General features: G+C 40.3%; 1 protein-coding gene across 2 annotated transcripts in view; it reads right to left on the bottom strand.

Moving 5' to 3' along the window:
• The window catches only part of EGFR (epidermal growth factor receptor), a 163,663-nt gene that overhangs the window by 72,288 nt on the left and 78,613 nt on the right, over window positions 1–12,762 (bottom strand). The window lies entirely within an intron of this gene.

Here is a 12,762-nt window from a genome sequence, read left to right as displayed (position 1 = left end):
CATTAGAGGAAAAATAAATAATTAAACCTATATTCTGAGTTATGCACATGGGATCTGGGAAGAGGGAAGGGGCAGGGGCAGCCCACAGCCAGGGTTTCCAGGCATTCAGTGCCGTTTGCCAGTAGGTGCTAACTCAAACCCCATTTTACACAGCCACTGAGTTAAGTTTGGGGCGTACGCAGAAAAAATTAAAACCACAAGCAGCGAAACTTATACAGAGGAGGAACTTCCAGCTGCCAACTCAGTGGATGGGCTTTTCTCTGGGATTTGTGACCCACTTAAGTCTGCTTTTTACATTTAGAGCAACGAGAGGGAAAGAGGGTAACACAACCAGTTTGGACACATGAGTGTTTTGCTTTCCCACCCACAGCTGCTCCACCATCCCGGGAAATTTGATAGGATGAAAAGTGCCCTCAATACACACACTGCATCCCATTACAAATGAGAATCACACCAGGAAGGGCCAAGGGAGCTACATTTCAGGCATTACCCGAGTTTTAAGTGCTGCTGGTACCATCCGTGAACAGCTCACAGGAATTCTACGTGAGGGCAGACAGGAATTACTCACAGGATTTGGCATCACACTTTGTTTTACCATGAAGAAACACGAGTTGCTGTTTGGTCTGCTTGGTGCCAGAGCTAGAGGATGTCTGAAGCCAGCGCAAGTTAACGCTTCTTCAGGCCTTCCAAAAATGCACAACATCCATTCTCCTGTGGAGCACGGTACTGTTCCCTTTCTAATTTCCAGAGCTATTACGAAGACATTTGGATACTTTGTGAGCTGTTGCATACAGAATGGTTTCCTTAATACTGCCTCTGAATGACAGGATGAAAGGGGTACAACAGGCCATGTGCCCGGCATTATTATCCCAAAACCCGTCCCCACCCACACTACCCTCTGGCTTGCAGAGATAAGGGCATCGGGCAGAACATAGTCCACAGCGTACAACAAGTAACAGGAACAATAAACGCAGTAACCTGTGCCCCGAAGCAATCAAATTGCCTGCCATGGGAAACTACCCCTGTTCAAACTACCAGCAATTCGGCCTGGCATCTCGCATCGAGTTCTCGCCTGCAGTGCTGCAAAGCACTTGCTGCCAGGGCATGGAGACTCTGCGAGCCTGCCTGGCTGCTGCTGGGATGGATCCACATACAAGAGCAAAGCCTGTGGATGCGGAAAGCTGCCCCACCTCACGCTCATTATCTCGCTGGTGGCTACCAAGGTGTGTGAGACCTGCTGCAGGACGCGGTGACACGTGGAGACAGCAGGCAGGGGTCAGGGTGCGAGGCAGAAAGGGGGCTTCTCCCTCTGCGTGGATGCTCAAAGCCATGGTGTCTCTGGACCCAAACCACTGGACCAATGCAAGACAGTGTTTATCAGACATCAGGTCTGTATTTTGTGGCCAAGACCCAGGACTACATTAAAAAACAAAAACAAAAAAACAGGTAGCTTAGGCTTTTTTAATTTGCAATGCCAAAGCTGCATTGGAGAAAGGGCAGTATGAAGCAGGTTTCAAAGTACAGTTGATCCACATATGAACTTGACGGTGTTTTTTTGTTGTTGGTTATCTTTTTTTTTTTTTTTTTTTAAATTTTCTTGCTTTTTCTTAATCAACTTACATAAATGGCAAAGGTAATATTCTCAGGAAGACTGACTCATCTGGGAAAAAGCAAGAGCTCCCTTTTTTTTTTTTCTAGTACCTGTCTCTTCTTGCTTTGCAGCTTATTACTTGTAAAGAGAACAACTATTAACCAATACGCATTGTGTGCATACTACTCCACCTTTTTTTAAAGCAATCTGAGATCACCTGCCGTTTTTCTCAGAGATACAAAGCTCAGCCCATCTCAGCACACAGAAGGGGCTTCGCGTGAACTGTGGCAAAATTAATCTCCTTTCTTTCTGAGCATTGCCATAAGTCTGTCTGCTTCCCCATCCTTTTTGCCTTGAAAAACAATCTTTTGTATTTCTAGGATGAATGAAATGTTATTGAAACTAAAAACTGAGAACAGAATTCTTGAAATTGGGTGGGAAAAAAATATCTAAAGATGCACACCTTTTCTTATAGCAATTTATCAGAGCTACTGCTGGCAGCAGCATGTGAACATGTCTGCAGTGAGACATGTCGCATTAATGAAAATACATAAAATATGTTTAATAATGCAGTGCACCTGTGGTCCATTATCGTAGAAGGGCACGTCTCTGTGCAGCACAGCTTTTGTCTGTGCTAAGGGAGACCTCGCAGAGCACAGCCTTCATTTCCAGTCTTTTGCAGAGTGGACAGAAAAACAGCATCTAGTGTTGGGGGGGGGGGGGGGGGGGGGGGGGGGGGGGCAGTTGTGCACTGATACTCTGTGTATTTACATAGCCTTTAAATATTTTACTTAGCTCCCAAACAGTCCATCCTGCCTCCCTGTGAGGGCCTGCTGGTGACTCGCTTCAGGGCCTCACAGATCTGTCTGGTGGCACAAGGAGGGGAAAAAGGTGACTCTGTCTTGTACACTTTTTCTAACAAAACCACTTATGCTAGCTAGATACCCTCAAATAAAAAGAGAATTTCCCCAGCGAAGGTTTGAGTACAACTGGTGGCTATTCCTGTTCTCCTCTCTGGCTTGTGTTTACCAGGAGTGGCAGAATTATACATAATCTAAGCAGTTTACACAACCACCTGAAATAACAGGATTTGTACTGTTTTAACTCTATAGGAGTTCGTGACTCACTAGCAATAATAATGCACTTCAAATAAAGACACTCAGCTCCATTTTTTCAGATTAGCAACCTAACCTAGCAGGGGGGTCCAAGCTGTCATTCATCTATTAATATTCTCTCAATAATTAGCTACTTATCATAGTTTTCCCTTTCATTTCATGCCAGAAATAAAGCCTTTCCATGAACAACATGCCAAAAGAGAGAGCTACTATTTTAAAGTGTCTGTGTTCGCAATATGAACTGCTCTGTGTAAACAATGAGATCTTCTCTTGCCTTGAGTGAACCAGATGTTTAAATAAAATTAAAAAAAAAAGGTATTCCCCCTCCCAGAAGAAAGTTATGGCAAGGAGATTTTCTCCCCTCAAATTGATGGATGGACTTTCATCACTGGTGCAACAGACTCAGCTTTCAGATTTTTGTTTCCTCCAGCTTATCTGCACTGTTTAGGCAGAGAGGCATAAACCAGTTTTCCACAGTCATTTCTTAATAGCCAAAGCTTTAAATGCAAGGTTACACCTTCTGTCATGGCTGCCCCTTCTCTCCTACACAAATCGTCTGTTCTTGCTATATGAAGACATTGGATATGGTTGATCATAATTTCTTAGTTGCTTTTCAAATCCTTGCCAAGGTCCATTTGGTACAATAAAACACTGTTTTGACACTTCTGGGCAGAGCATTAAACAATATTGTCTTCTCAGGTGCCAAAAGCACAAAGAGAAGAAGGTTATGAAGATGGTTATATTCCACCTGGTACTGCTTTCTGTCCCTGATGAAACCTGTCACATCTTACTTCTAAGCACGGGAAGATGTGTTACAGTGAGAAAGATTTGGCTGTGTCTTGCCCTGAGGGGCTAATGGAGAGGCATCAGCACAGCAAGAGCTCTTAACTTAGTATTGGTGATGATAATTTCCAATGGCAACATTCTGGACTTTGAGATGAATGACTGATTGTTCTTACAGTGTTCTGCTGCCTTGTTAGAGTTGTCAGCAGAGAGAAATCGGTGTTCAGTGGGTTATTAAAAGATTGCATTTAATTAATCAAAAGAACACACACACGTATTAGTTCCAAAGAAGCGAATATTTATGAGTTGGCTTTCTTCTCATGAATCAAAGTTCAGTTTTCTACTAAGATGATATAAATTTTATTTTCTAAGGTAAACATTCATGTGCTTTCCTCCTGGCTCCATTTTTTTTTGTTGTTGTTGTTAAAATAAAATCTCAGAATACACTAATGAAAATATAACTTCTCTGGCTTAATAAGAAAAAAATGATTGTAGGTAATTGTGTTGTCTGTCTTTTTAAAAAGCCACGATAGGTGCAAAATGTTTATGGCTGATCTCAGATTATCTTTCAGATGATCAATGTGAATATAGAAATTGGGTTTCAATACTAATGGCAAGCATCTGTTTTTATTCTCTGCCTAGAAAAACAGAGATGAAAGTTTGCTACTGCTTAAGAAATTAAACTCCTGATAAAATCAACTTGGTTAGGTACTATACAAGCATGGATGTCAGACTGCGGGCTCTAAATCTTCTTGCAAGTCATCGGTCAAGACAAGATTTTTTTCTCGTTTCCTAACAGGTTGACTTGAGGACCCCAAGGAATTTCTGTTCCAAATGTGTTTATACTTCCAGCTTTTCATACTAGTGTCCTCAGAATAGCACAAATAAAAACCAGGACCCCTATAACGAGGTATCTAAATAAAATATACAAATATCTGCATCAAAGAGCTTGGGCCATATGATCCCAAATTTCTCTAAAGTACAGCTGCTGGAGCTATCCTCCATGCAGCTATTGCTAATTCAGTTAAAATGCTCAACCAGAAAGGACATGGCCTGTTTTAGTGACCTACAAAGTCCTCGTCTTACTGAGCCAGGACGTGCCCCAGAGCTCAAATGTAAGGTGGAAGGAGCTCCCCTGAAGCTGCACCAGTGTGCTGAGACATGCTTCTGCATGGTGCTTGGGAGAAGATACTGCTAGAGCACTGCGTGTCTTCACACCACAGCTACAACTCTTCCTGTCCTTTCCCTCCCCAAACCCTACAAAGCAGCCATTGCAGGCACCTACTCTAAAGCTGAGATAAATCTGAACTCATCTGTTTCTCCTGATCTCAAGGAATAGGTCACCTGCTACGGCCTTGACATGCTGGCTACCATTATGTGAGCAAATACAGCATGTGCCTTGTATCAGTGTCTATGAAGGGCAACAGCGAGACTTCATTTATGTGCCTGAGAACTGAAAAGACATCCAGAAAAGCTGTCAAATCAATTGCCAAAGTAGCATTGCTGTCATCTGTTTACGGTCAACAGTTATAAAAGAACAGCATTGTAAATTTAGAAAATTAGCAACAAGCTGAATGATTCAAAAACTTCCCCCAGTCATCATACTCAGTATCTTCACAGCATCTGCTCTGCATTTAGACAGGCTCAATACATAGCCTGAAGTTCACCAGGCTCCAGTTTCTGCTAGACCAGGATGAGGAGCGCTTTCCAGACATGTCAGTTGAACATCCTCTCCCAGGCAGCACAGGTTGGACTTTTGGGAGTTGGGGTTCTGGCAGATCTGTTTCTGGAAGTGGGCACAGCATTGAAACATCTGCCTTGTGTCCAACTGAGATGATCATTGCTCCAGATCAAGCTATAACTTGCTGGAAAATCTGCTTGAAATTCCAGAGGTAGGGCAGAGGAACAACTTTGCTGAAATGTGTGCTCCCAGACACAGTATTTCAAAAAGCAGAGTTGCAATGTTTATCTTCAAAAAAGAACACAAGCTCTTTCCCATCACTCACATTGCCACACACAGAAGTAAATTTCTGGCTCTATTTAAAATGAATTTTGAAAAGAAAGCTCACATCCTGTTGGTATGCAAAAGTTACCTGTCAGTAAAGCAATAGACTCCATAGCCTGACAAAATCAAAAGTTCCCACAATGTCACTAGAACTGAACAGGCAATCATATATTTTTCCAAAGCATTCCTAAGCTGGTAAACATGATCCTCCATTTGCAAGGAAAACAGAAGTTGCCTCTACCATTTTTGCCTTTCACTTCACACTGCAGTACTCAGAGGATTTTCACAGTATTCTCTCTGTTCGTATTTCAGAAGTTCACTTGAAATCTTTTCCACCTAAACTTAATGAAAAATACAGGTTGATAACCCCCCGCCCCCCTTTTTCCCCCCCACTCACTATCAAATAACTTTTTGGAAGGCAATGAAAGTGACAATGAATAAACCAGGTCTTCGATATGTTTGGTTTCCTAGACAGGATAGGACTTCTACATTAATACTCTTTATATTAAACCTGGATGGATTTAAAAAAAAAAAAAAAGAAAAAGCATGTAAATAAGTATAGCAAAGGGGTAAGATGTCATAGTATGAAGACAGACTGTTTCTTTGTGCTCTCGAACTACATTTTGTGGTTTGAGACCACATAAATTAAAAAGGACCTATGGTCCACCTCCAGCTGTTGCAAATTTTTTGTCGCCTTAAAATCACTTAAAGACTCTATTAAAACCACAAATAAATGACACAGCTGTTATCTACAAAATCATCCTAAAGAACACTATCTGCTCAGAATGAGATCTGCACCTCATTTGGATCCCAAACACACTAGCACCAACTTTGGTGTTGAAGATCTTCTTATATTTCAGTTGTAGGCAGTCCCCCCTAGAAAACTGCTTAGCCAAAAGTATATGATCGTTTTACTTCTTTGAAAACAAAACATTTCAATATTAAAGTCTTTTCTTTCTTTTGCAACAGTATTAAAATCAGCATGCACACACCACACAAAACATTTCAAAGCTTGTTCTATTTGTACCATCCTTTCTCAAAGCTTGAAGCTCCTAAGCTTCAAAAGCCACTCCATCCATTTGAGAGCTACAACCAGAACTGCCATCAAAGAAAAGAATCTTTTCCTGCTGTGTTAATGTTATTTGAAGACTAGATTAAACTGATATTATGTGCTACATGCTTGTTTGAGTTTGCCATGACTTGGTGTCCAGCAAAAGAAGGAAGGAAGGAAGGAAGGAAGGAGGAAGAGAAGATAAGAAAAAAGGAAAGGAAAGAAAGGAAAGGAAAGGAAAGGAAAGGAAGGAAGGAAAAGGAAGGAAAGGAAGGAAAAGAAAAAAGAAAAAAAAGAAAAGAAAAGAAAAGAAAAAAGAAAAAGAAAAAAGAAAAGAAAGAAAAGAAAAGAAAAGAAAAGAAAGAAAAGAAAGAAAAGAAAAGAAAGAAAGAAAAGAAAGAAAAGAAAAGAAAAGAAAGAAGAAAAAGAAAAACGTGAGCTCTCTTAAGGTTATGGCTCTACAGATAGTGTGGCACGTTACTTTGACTCTTTTATTGCAATGCATGAATTAGGTCATGGATTGCAACCGGTTCTCTCATGCCAAATAACAAGGGCTAGAATTAGCTTCCAGGAGTCTCATTAGACACATATTTAAATACACACACAATGGCTTCACAAGTGCACTTAATCTTCTACACAGCCAAGATTCCAGTGACTTCAGAAGAGCAGAATTAGGCATTGAATATATGCTGAGCAACAAAGTTACACCTATATACAAAAGCTAAACATCTTTCTTGAGCATCCAATACTGTTAAGCTAGAAAAACACATTCATAGAGAGTCTAGTAATTCTGCTTATAAAGTAGTTGGTTGTTAGAAGTATATCTAGCATGTATCCTTGTTACGAGTTTAAGCTTTGAGTTGTTTTCTTAAGTTGCCTTCTTCATAATGGCTTAACACAAAGCTCATGTACACACATCTATTCTTAAATCAGTTATGCTAAAAACAGGCTACAAACAGAAAATAATTTTAAAATAGGAATTTTAAAAAATGTTCATGAAATCTGCACACATAGCTGATTTCTTTTTCCATTTTTTATGTAAATAAGTCTATTAGTGGAACAAATCCCTTACACTCTTTCAAGATACATCATACTTTAGTAGTACTGATAAAGCATAAGAGCAACAAAATGTTAATTATAAACAAAAATGTCCTGTTCTTCTTTGGCATGTCACCAGAAAAGCTAAAAAGCCTAATTGTATGAAACAGGTGTTACCCTCTTTTTCAGTAAGAATAACTGCATCCAAGTTCTAGTTTTCAGAACTTTGAGGATGCTGGAGAAAACACACTGCAGACCAGTCAGCATCCAACCACTGTTAACAAAATGCCTTTTCCTTCTCATATTGGCCTGCAGAAAATAACAAACAATTGTTTTAGAACCAATGTTCTCTTCATGTACCAGATCAAATCATCTTTTATCTTGCTGGGGAGCAACAAAAGAGAAAAACATAGTCAAATTACAAGGTGTTCTTGCAAGATCTCTCTGCCATAAGTGCTTGCCGAAAACATCTGCACAATCAAACAGTCCCTGTGTACAAAACCCAGCTGAGGTTGCATAGTCTCATGACCATGATGTCATGACTTAAAAGTGGAAAGGTATATCTATACAAATTTCTGGAAGTGATCAAAATTCAGTTCACATCTAGAGAAAACAAACTTTTGGATATATTGGTCTCCAGGATTTTTTTGTCAAGAAGGCTACTTTGGTGCATAGGGCATTCAGCCTTCGGGAACTTCTGTTTTAATTGCATGGATTAAATGTAGAATGTAACAGGTCCCTCTCTCTCTCTCTTTTTTTTTTTTTTTAAGCAGTACTTCACTTTTTTTTTTCTGCTTTTTGAGTAGCGTGTTTGCCGGTAAAACACTACTGTGCAGTAAAAAGTAAAACAAAGAAAAACACAACACAGTACACTCCTCAACCAGCCTCTGCCAGCCTTGATAACAGCAGGCCTCGATAACAGCAGTGATGAAGTGCCTATTGCTTAAAGAAAGAGCTGAGGTACCAGCACCACTTTAAGCATTAAAAAAAAAAAAAAAAAAAAAAAGTATCTTGTGGAGTGACACAGCAACTTCACTGGAAAAAATGAGAGGTCTGGCCTACGCTCACATCCCTGTAAATGCCTCTGGACCAGCCCCTCCTTACTGGAACATCACAGCATTAAACAGCATTAAACCTAACGTGTATGGTGACTTTTCATAAAGCCTGACCTTTAAAATCAAGTCAGTGTTATTAGGAAAACATACACCAACAAAATACTCAGCGTTATGGAAGGAAAAAAGCACAAATCCTATTCCCAAAGGAAGGTCAGACTTCAGGACTGAAAGGCAATGCCTTAAGCATACCTCATGGGTCACCTAACTGACCAGAGAGTTTATAAGATTTCTCTTTAATAGAAAAAAAAAACCCTTTCTGTGGCCTTACAAGCCACTGAGACACCTGCAAATCCCTGCAGCATCCCAGAGCATATCCCAATCTCTCATTCATTTTACTCTTTGGTACTATGTTGGAAGATGCACGCTCTTGACTTTTCCTCCACAAAAATGCAGAGAAAGAAAGGCTCCAAACCCTGCCCTGTTGCACTAGCCAGGGGTTGTCCAAGGCTGCAATTGAATAAAGCAGCTGCTGAACACCCACAACAGTTACAGCATATGTACAGTCCGAAGAGGCCTGGTAAATTCAAGTGGCAGAGGCTGAGCCTGCGTGTGACAGGAGAAGCCAAAGGAAAAAGCAATACAAACAAAACCTCGCCACCCCCGCCCTCTGATTTCCTCCTTCTAAACAGTACCATAATAAACCAGATGTGCCTGTTATTGCCTCTCTCAGGAAAAAAAAAAAAAAAAAACTCTTTTATTGCAGTTTTTCCTTCTTTCTTGTCACAAAAAAAAAAGTGGCAAAGGGAAACACTGTGAGAAGTTCCCTCAAGAGGGATGGCAAGAAATGCCTAGAAATATAAAACAGGAGGCTGCACTAAGTACAAGGACTGCTGGATGCCAAGAAAAAAGTAAGTTTGTTGGCACATTTCCAGGAAACCAAAGAGAACGCATCCTCTTGTGTTACTTCTGATGGCTCAATCTCCACCGATCAGCTTCCAGACAAGAGGCGTTTGCTTTTCTTGCTGTTATCCCACAACTGTGAGAAAGAATAGCACCAGGCTTTGGCTTAGGCACTGCGACTGAGACAATATAATTAGCCAAATATTTTTACAGGAAAATGTTGGAGGCTTTGTTGCTCAGCTGCATAATGAAGGAGAGTGAATAGCAAAGAGGCTGGACAAAAGGACTCCATGGCAGCTTCTCCCTGGAAGAAGGGCAGGAAAGAGAAGGCAGCCATTGTGCCCCAATAACTTGTTTTAGCCACTGCTCACAGCCGTGGTCCCTACAATCATGTCAGAGAGCTGTTGCAATTGCAGCATTGAAGGAATCTCTGAGAAAGGCAGGCAGGTATCCTGCACTGAACACCACGTACACCAGCAAAACAGCTTCACCATCTGGCTGAGTCCTCTTCTTCCTCATCTCTCAGATTTGAATCTGCTGCCAAACCCAGCCCTGAGAGTTAGTGTATTCATTAACCTTTCCGAAAATGCCTCACCAGATGAATTAAGTCAGGTGACATTTTATAGGCACCAAGTGACTTTCCAGGAATGTTTCTGTACTTGTTAGTAATCTATTTGGATAAAATTTCAGTGCTGTTCCTAAGGCTTAGATCTGGAAGTAGAAATGAACACACTTCAAGGAAGACGAATAGAAAACGAACGGCACCAGCCTCCCCTTCTGCTCCAGAAAGTAATGTTTCCTCTGAAATACCACATATGAGAAACTCTGGAATGCATTAGAAAATACTTATATTTTGGTTTTCTAATAGCCTTGATCTATTACTCCCTAAAAGTTTGAAGCCGAACCTTTTAAATCATTAAGTTTTCATTCAGAACTCAAACGCACAGAGACCAACCACACCAGAAAAGGATTCCCTTTTCCCTTCTTCCCAGTGGGATTTTGTCCCTATACCACAGGCTTCCCTCTTGAAAACTACCATCCTCAAGCCCCTCTGCATCAGCCTTCTACCACCTCTGCTGGGAAGCCATCAGTTTTAACCCCACAGCAATGCTTCCTCTGGACTCAGCTACACACGGGGAAGACATCACAGTTCACTCCTCTGACTGCAAATCCTCTCCAGATATGAATGTTGTTCTCTCGGTGAAGAAATTCTGCAATTTAAACCTCATTTAAACTTAATTTACTTGAAATAGAGGCTGATGATGCCTGACAGACTTCAAAGATTTAAGTGGAAGGATGTAGCTGTACCTCAGCACAAACTCTGAAGGCATTTACCACTTTGGGTGGTAATGTTTGCATTTAGCCGGCAGACCCTGTTGCTTGAGAGCACATGGACATCTCCAAAATCATTCACAAGTAGGATATAAATTAATGGTAGACTGGATTTGAGCATGGGATGTCATCTGGATAGCCCTCCTCTGTGAGGCCAGTTGAGAAATGAGCTCTGTTAACAGAACTTAGTAGCCCTGCAGAGTTTTATTAAAAGCAAAGCACCCTCCCCCAACACACAGCCCAATGCCAGATCTTGAGGTTTATCAAGAACATGTGAAGATAATAAATAGGACAAAGAAGAAGGTGTGGCAATCAGAATAATTGTTTGCTGTCATTAAGACAATGAGCTTTCGTTTTGCATACCATGGTTTTGTTCTCTGCTGCAGAAATAAGTCAGGGGAAAACTTCCAAAAAAAAAAAATTTTACGAATAGGTGCTTATCAAGCTGTGTGGACCAGAATCAGTTTTTAATAACAGGATCATGCCTCCCTCTGCCAAACACAGAGCTATTTAGAAGCAGAATATACCACAAATAGAAATATTAACCAGAGTGCTTTGTTCTAAAAAGCCACAGATTTATTTTTTCAATGTATGGACCATAAGATAGAGAAGAGAAACACTAAACATACACCATCTGGCACACATCTTTTACTTACACACCAAAGTTGTTAGCAGCTTTATTTCAAACACGGATCTATTCTAATGAGGCCATTCCAGCTTCTAGCACTGTATAATATCGTTTCAATGTGCAGCTGAAAAGCTTCCATTATAATTAATTTTTCTGCATTTCTAGAAGCTCAGCTGTTTGAAATCAAAGCCAGTTCAGTGCAGGAGACTTTTCAGATAGCACCAGACGCTCTGGGAGATGATACTGTACTCACTGCTGGTGATAACTGGAACAGCCTGGAAGAGATTGTGGTGGTGGCAAGGGAACAGTTAAAACTTTGTTGAAAAGCTTCAGCTATTTTAAAAAAAAAACAAAGCTCGGCTAATATTTCCCAAACTTCCTCTCGCAAAGTGAAAATACAAAATATGCCACTTTTTCTGCTTGTGTGACTGCATAAAGAATCCCCTACATAAATGGGAGTGGTAGCCTTTTAGATGGAGAATTTTAAACGCTAGGATGTTAATTATGTGTTCAGTCCTTGTAAAGTTTATAAACAAGAAATTATTTCTGGTGAGTAGAAGTGCTGGGGGTTAAGCTTAATTGTGAACCTCTGATCCCTTCTATCTGCTTCTGCAATCACGAACTCTCTTCATATGCACCAAATGCCCAGCCCCTACATTAGGAGTATGTTTAGGGGTTTTATTACAGACTCCCGCAAAAACCTAATGAGCAATAAACTCGTTGTTTTTTTAGACGTCAGCAATGACCGTGACAAGGGTATTCTGACTAAGTTTCCCTGAATCACCCAGTTATTTATCAGTTGACTAGAATAAATATTGACTGTTCTTTGCACTGTCCTCTACAAATACAAACCCACCAAAAGGCTCAAAAGGCTAAAAAGAAATTAAAGTTCCTAGATAGATATGGAAGAGAGCTGGTTATTTGCCTACAGATTTTCTTGATGTGTTTCAGATTTCCGTAATCAAACAATTGCATTTAGAGTATAATCTTAAATAAAGATATGATATTGGTTAAATACCTATAAATACCTACCTGAGTAGCTAAAGTTTTTTTTTCTTTTTTTTTCTTGTTTTGTTTGTTTTTTTTTAAAGGAATTGCCCAAAAGGAAAATAAAACCTAATGACCACTTTTTTCAGCCACGGCAAACTTTTCTTTCCAGGAAGACAGATAAATACACATACTTTGATTTGCATGGGTTTAGAAAAGCTAATTAAGCCTGGGGCTCTATCATAGATCTTTAGCTATGAGTTTTCTTCTTCTCTCT

Source organism: Cygnus olor, chromosome 2 (assembly GCF_009769625.2).
Source record: "Cygnus olor isolate bCygOlo1 chromosome 2, bCygOlo1.pri.v2, whole genome shotgun sequence".
In the NCBI taxonomy this organism is placed as follows: Eukaryota; Metazoa; Chordata; class Aves; order Anseriformes; family Anatidae; genus Cygnus; species Cygnus olor.
The sequence above is the reverse complement of the archived record's forward strand: the minus strand, read 5'-3'. Positions and strand labels throughout refer to the sequence as shown.